Genomic DNA, 7,515 nt, shown 5'->3' on the forward strand with positions numbered 1-7,515 from the left:
GGTAATAATAATTCAACTATTCATCTACAAGGAACATCGAGCAGAACAGGCACAAGGGCTTTCACACCAGTTACGATTCATTCAAAAGGCACATTCAACAGAACAAACAACAGAACTTCCACACAAATTAACATTAACAGGGCAATTACAATTCAGTTAAATGTATTCATTCACAAGGCACATTCAACAGATCAAGCAAAAGAGGCAGCCAAATAATATGTAACTAAGTCAACTCATGTGAAGAATTTAGTGCCAAAAACAATATTATTTATATAAAAATTACAATAAATGTCGTCAACATGCCTAAATACTCGAGCATGCGAACTTTCATTAGTTAACCAGAAATACAAGTAGCCGTGAATTTAAAAATGATTGTGCACCCTGAAATAGGTAGGGGATACTATTAAAAAAAATGCATTTCTATTTTAATTGAATTCTTTAATTTAAAAATCCAAACTGAAAACAAATTTATATGGTAAAAATAAATTATTGGTTTAAAATCAATTTCCAAAGATTGTGCGAAAATATTTTTACACTTTTAGCTTACTTGTCTTCTATGACCGTTTTAGTTTTCTTTGGAATTCAAATTTTATAAGAGGTAAGATAAAAGCGCTCAGCAAACTGTTAAGTAAACACCTTAAAAGGGAGCAGAAATAAGAATAAATAGCTTTAGTGTAAAGGTTGCTGGTCGAATCCTTTTACCCTGGACTTCATTCCAAATATTCCTATTTCCTGGTATATATAAGTCCCGCAGTGGACTGATCGTTAAGACACGGTTCCCAGGCAGATCACTGAAGTCAAATGTTCGAATATAACACCAATTTTCCTAAACAACTCGTAAACAATTTAGACTGAAATAAAATTATCGCCGATTCCCAGAAAAATATTAGTTGCTAAAAAATTACCTTCGATTATCTTCCTGGATCAAGTATTGAGAGAAATTTGCTTTCGTAGAGAACTCTTTGGAGCAACTATCCCACATTTGCGTAACATGGAGAGGAAAACCACGAAAACTTATTTCGGTTAGCCTGACGGCAAGGGGACTTTAACCCATGATCTGTCTACCGCTGAGGATATTTTACATCAGCACTGTGGACGGTGAGAGCCGGGTGCGGAATTCGTATCGACCAGCCATTGTATCCTACCAGGTTTACCTGATCGGGAGGCGAGCTCTCTATCCCCTGAGCCACCACGGCTCAATACTATCATTTTTATTTTATGATCGTCGTTGAACAGCTGACCTAATTCTGGGTTTCGATTACCAATGTTCAATTCTGTATCCTTGAAATTTTGATCACAATCCAGAAAACAAGGGAGCTCCTGGATCAGTACCCCCAGAGTTTTTGATTTGTTATGGGAACATGGAGGACTTTGTGACCTGACAGATTTAACGGGTATCAGTCACTATTTACTACATGGGGAGTCATCGGCCGGTGATCTCTTCGACATGGGCCCAGTATCCTACGAACTAGGCTATCCTAGCCCTCTCTTGTAATTTTATTTTATATCCGATTTTGGGTCCTCTCTTATAGTTAAAATTGGGGATTCAAGGTCACAGTCACTTTCTTCGTCGCTATGGTAACAATGTGACTGCCAACAATGCCACTATTTTTATTCAAGCCGCAATTAATGAATATCTATAACTCATAACTGTATATTATTATAATTACGGGGGTGGGGGAAAGTGAGATATGCGGATACTGTGGTGACACAGTGGGGTGAAGTGTACATTCACCGCATTTCTGCGTTATGTGGTTCGGGAAGAATGTCGAAAATACGATATTTCCTTTATGAAAACCAATGTTATCATTTGGGATGTGAGCAAAAACTCTTATCTGGATGAACTGCATAACTGTCACTACATTAAAAAAAATGAAATAATTAAAGTTTGTACAGACGAACCTCGCTATAGTGAGCGTTCAAAGGACAGAAATTTCGGTTCACTATAACCGGGACTTCTCTATAACCATTCCGCAAACGATTTTGACTAATGGTTCCAAACTCCCCCCCCCCCTTTTATTACGCATTATTTAAATTATTGACCCATAGAACGAAATACAAAAATGACTGAAAAATAATTCGTAGTAACAAAAATATGTTCACTTTTATTTTTTATTACTCTTCGTCTAGAGTACAAAAAAAAATTTAGTTATCTTTAAATGATGAGCAATTCTCAACATCGCGAATATTGAAACACTTCCCGACTCTCCGATAATTTTTCTAGAATTTATGTTATTCCGCTTTTTATTAAACCTGTCTAACCAGCCATTCGAGCACTTAAAAGTAATCTCACCCAATCGCTTAGCAAATTCATCGGCTTTGACTTGAATCACTTGTGGCCAGACCAGGGGCCCCCATCAGGGGGGAAGGTGGGCACACGATGCGCCCACTTAAAGCCTGGGGGGGGGGAATTTTTACACTAAATGAAACGAATAGTTTGGGGGGAATTTAGAATTTGCCCAAGAATGCACCCATGAGCTTGGGGGGTATGGGGGCCACTGGGCCAGACATTGGGTGAGGGCGGCTTCTTTGAATGCTGAACATATTCAATAATGAAGCACACAAGAAAAAATGCTTATTGCTACATTCCATGCTATAGATGGTTTTTAAAAATCGGTATATGTATTTGTTTTGAAGTAGACATTTCAAAATTATTGCAAAAAAATTAAGAAAATAAGATGAAAAAAAGTGCATACTATCCAAATTCTCTTCTTTCTTTGGTTCACTATATCCACAAAAAATAACATTATACGTGTGCAGCAAGGCAGGGGAGCGAACATTTCGTTCACTTTATCCGGGAATTCACTATAAACCGTGTTCACTATAGCGAGGTTTGTTGGTGGTCCATGATATTAATGAATTCACGAACGCTGATTTAGATAATAGCAATTCTTCATTTTTTCTTTTTAGATATAATCTCCAGCTTGCATGATTGCTTCTCATTATGTTTTTATATAAATATTGTTTTTTAAAAGAAAAAATTTTTTTTTTTTTTTTGAAAAGTAAAACTTATACTTAAGAACTATCGCATTGTGTGAAGTTACATTTATAATTGTTGATAAAAATTTATTAATAATTTTAGCGTAGAAAAATAAACGAAACACTAATTCGTATCTCTGAAGCAATAAATTTGTGAATCAATCATAGACACAATGAATGAGCAAATTTATGAAACAGAGAATTAATAAAGTCGTCAATCAATGATTATCAGCGATTCAATAAATTAGCAAATATTTGACTTAATGAATTGATAAATAAGAGAATGCATGTATCAACAATCGATTCATCAGAGACTTAATCATCGAATGCGTGATTTAGCAGGTGAGTGATTTATTGAATCGATAAATATGTAAACGAAAATGAAAAAGAATCAACACATTACGGAATCAATAAAATAGTGCGACTAAGAGTTCAATCGACTAAAAGCTCAAAGAATCACTGATTACTGATTCGCTTCTCATTGATTCATTTTTTCTTTAATACTCTAATTCAGTAATTCGCTGTTTCATTTTCCTACTAATAATTTAATTCATCTTTTCTTGCTTTCATCCCCTGACTGATAATCATATGCATTCAATTTTTGTTTATTTCACTTGATCCGTTTTTTAATATGGTAATTTATTTTTGATATATCGATTCACTGTTTTTTTTTTCCTTCAATTTAATGATTCATTATCCACTGACTCGTTCATTTATTAATTTGCTCATTTCATGGATTTGAAGATTCTTGAATTTCATTCTTAGACTTATTCTATACTTATTTGGACATTTTATTATACTTATTTCATTTTTTACTGTTATGTGTGCACTAAATGCGAAATTACGGATAACTATTACAATCTAATAAGTATACGAGTATATAAATAAATTTCAGTTGTTTATGGTAAAGATAAATAATCAAATTAAAAAAAAAAAAAAAAGAAAGAAACTCTGGTTAGTAAGCTTGTTTAACTGAAATTCTGTAGTTTCATATTACATTCAGAAAATATTTCTGACTCTTACTAAAATAAGTAAACCGTTTCTAAGTTTAATTTCTCTTCGTTTCTAATAAGTACAGAAGTAAATCAATGAAAGAAAAAATAACAACTAATTTAAGCCAATCCAACACTAAAATTCCACAATATAATTGTATTTTCCACCATATATGAGAGTCGTTCAAATGAAACCTGGTCAATGCGTCTAACTATGCATTAGACGTAATGGGGTGCCACGTAACTGCGTGTATGGCTGCACCATCTATTGGTAGAGAGACTGACGTATGAGCAACGTTTGAGGTTGCATAGCGACAGTGTGGTTGCACTTCGAAGAGAAGGTGGTCATGCAAGTTATCGTCCACTACGGAACATGCAGGCGAGTAAGCAGGAGCAACGAGTTTCGGTGGGAAACGCTGGAACATCCACCGTACTGTCCAGACCTTTCACCGTGCATCTTTCATGTTTTTGGACCTCTAAAACAAGCTATTCAAGTATATATTTTCAAAATGGACGACGAGGTGTGTGACTGGGTCCAGGCCTGGATCCGACAGCAGCCTACTAGCTTCTTCAAAGATGTAATAGACCAGCTAGTGTCGCAATGGGATGAATGTGTGCTAACAGTTTTGGCGACTATTTTTGAGTATGCGTACTGTGTATAAGTGCATTTGTGAGTTAATAAAATCGTTTCTTTACACTAGTGATCGGGTTTCATTTGAATGTCCCTTATATACATAACATAACCAAATGCCGGGATAGCCTGGTCGGTAGGGCGCTGGGCCCATATCCAAGAGATCGTGGGTTCGATCCTCGCCGGCCGAAGATTCCCCGTGTAGTAAATGGTGGCTGATGTACGTTAAATCTGTCGAGTCTCAAAGTCCTCCATGTTCCCACAACAAATCAATACCTCTGGGGGTACTGATCCAGGAGTTTCCTTGTCTTCTGGATTGGTTCAAAATTACAAGGCTACGGAGTTGAACGTTAGTAGTCGTAAACCCATGAAATTGGGTCGGCTGTTCAACGACGGTTATAAAATAAAATAACATAACCAAGAACATAAACCAACATTGAAAGGAAAATGATTTAAAAAAATATTCAGTAAAACGTCATCACATTAAAAAAAATAATTTTAATACATTTTTACAACTCTTTTTACAAGAACTTTGACTTTATCCTCATCGTGATGCCGCAAATTGCCTCATCTTTAAATACTCTTCATATTATTTTACGTATTACACACAGAAAGAATTGTCCTTTGTTATCATCTATGACAAATATATATTCTTATCTGAAAAATAATATACTAGCTTCTTAAATGCTTTATAAAGGTTTGTAGAAATTAAATTTCTTCCCTTCTAAATCCTCCTTCGTAGAGCTACTTTCTTTTACTGCATTCCATTTGTATGAATACATTTATTGAAGAATTTAATGAACAATAAATAAATAAATTTATAATCGAACATTTACCTGATTCCTGACAGACAGGAAGCAGCCATCTTCTTCATGAAATTCATTTCTACAAATATTATAGAAAATGCATTATAATAACTATAAATACAACTTTATTATGATTAAATAAACTAAAATGGAAAGATATTTGATTAAAAAAACTTCATTCTCTTCAGAAAATATACAGACTGAAAATAACAGTCGACATGTTTCAGAAATAGGCTTCTATTTTCCAGGCTTGTTACTTAACCCTACGAAGTTTGTTACTTTACAGAATTTACTTCGCCGTTTTTTTTTACAGTTTGTTATAAAATTGCTTCGATCCTCTCCAGTTTTGGTTCATTTTGAGGTCTCTAAAACATTCCATCAGTTTTGATAATAGTTGAAGGCACATTCCTTGCCGTACAAACGTTTTAAAACTTGATTGAAAGTACTCGACAGACATTATCAGGAATATGAGAAATCATCAATTGCTGCCTCATGGACCCGATGCGTCGTCGCTTTCCAATGAAGTAAAACGAGTTCGAATCCAAGCGATATCGGATCGATACGAATTCTTCATCCAGCTGGCACCGACCACAGTGCTAACTTAGAGTATCTTCAGTGATAGACGGTTCGTGGGTTAGAGTCCCTTTGCCATCGGGCTAACCGTGGTAGTTTTTCTAAAGTAAATTTGGGATTAGTTCCATCAATGAGTCCTACATTAAAGCAAATTCTTCCCAATATTTTATCCCGCAGTTCTTCGAGAATAGGTATAAAATTACAACTCTATGGAGTTGAAAATTAGTAGTCGTAAATCAAAATTGGGTCGGCTGTTCAACGATGATTATAAAACAAAATTGCCGCACATAAGAGGATAGAGTGCTCGACTCAAAATGAGGTGATTCGAATACCAGCGAGGGCTAGTCGATACGCATCCGGCTCACACAAACCACAGCGCTGAAGTGAAATACCCTCAGTGGTAGACGGATCATGGGTTAGAGTCCCCTAGCAGTCAGGCTAATCGTGAGAGGTTTTCGTGGTTTTCCACTCTGTAACTCAAATGTGAGTTAATTTCAACAAAACGTCCCCCACGAAGGATCCAGGAGTTTCCTTTCCTTCTGGATTGGGTTCAAAAGTACAAGGCTACTTATATATTAGAAGTACACCTTAAGAATGTTTTTCCCTTAAAATAATAAAAGCCAATTTTGTGAATTGAAGGCATAAATTTGAATAGTAGTAAAATCATCGTTAATGATACTGCTTCCTAGAGGTATATTACTTACTTATCATCGACACACTGAGTTTAATTCAAGAAGATTTTCACTATAAATCTTTTTTTTTTCTGGTTTATCCATTCAATAATTATTTTTTCTGTATACAATATTATGAATTCCTATTTATCATTATTTTTTAATATTACTTATTGCTTGAATTACCCGATTTTTTTTTAAAATTTCTTTTGTAAAAACAATTTTAGTTTACAAATAGTACTAACTTAAATAGGAATTTCATTTACTGCATTTTTATTGTATTTTTTTAGTTACTGGATATAACTTAATTAACTTATTCGTTATTTAGTTTATTTAGCTAATAGCTTTGACAATGGAATTTATTAGTGATGATTATAAATATTAAACAGTTAGACTTATAATGAATTATCCATAAAGCATTAGTTTTGTACAACTCTACGACGTTTATTATATAGAGGTTAAATATCTTCAGAAATTTATAAAATTCTCAATTCCAGAACTCTTTGTTTGATCAAATTAAAACAAAACTATTTTCATCGTTTTGAGAGAAGAAATTATCATAAAAAAGTAAATTTCTCTGAAAAATAATAAAGTTTCTTTAAAAAAAAATATTAAAAACATGTTATTTTAATTTTTTTTTCTAGAATAGAAAAATTAAGCAAAAAGATATGAATATTGAACTCTGTGAAATAATTGAAACTTTATTTCCTATTTTTCCTTAGCGAACGGAGAAAGAAGAAGCACTTTGCCTAAACGCGAAAAATATACTTGACAAATGTAGTTTTTGTTTCTTTTTAAACGTTAAACCTAATTTCATTTAAAGATTCATCTGGAATCATCTACTGTATTAAAATGTTCGCAAA

Source organism: Parasteatoda tepidariorum, chromosome 3, assembly GCF_982258835.1.
Source record: "Parasteatoda tepidariorum strain Cologne lab strain chromosome 3, Ptep-v5.0, whole genome shotgun sequence".
Lineage (NCBI taxonomy): Eukaryota > Metazoa > Arthropoda > Arachnida > Araneae > Theridiidae > Parasteatoda > Parasteatoda tepidariorum.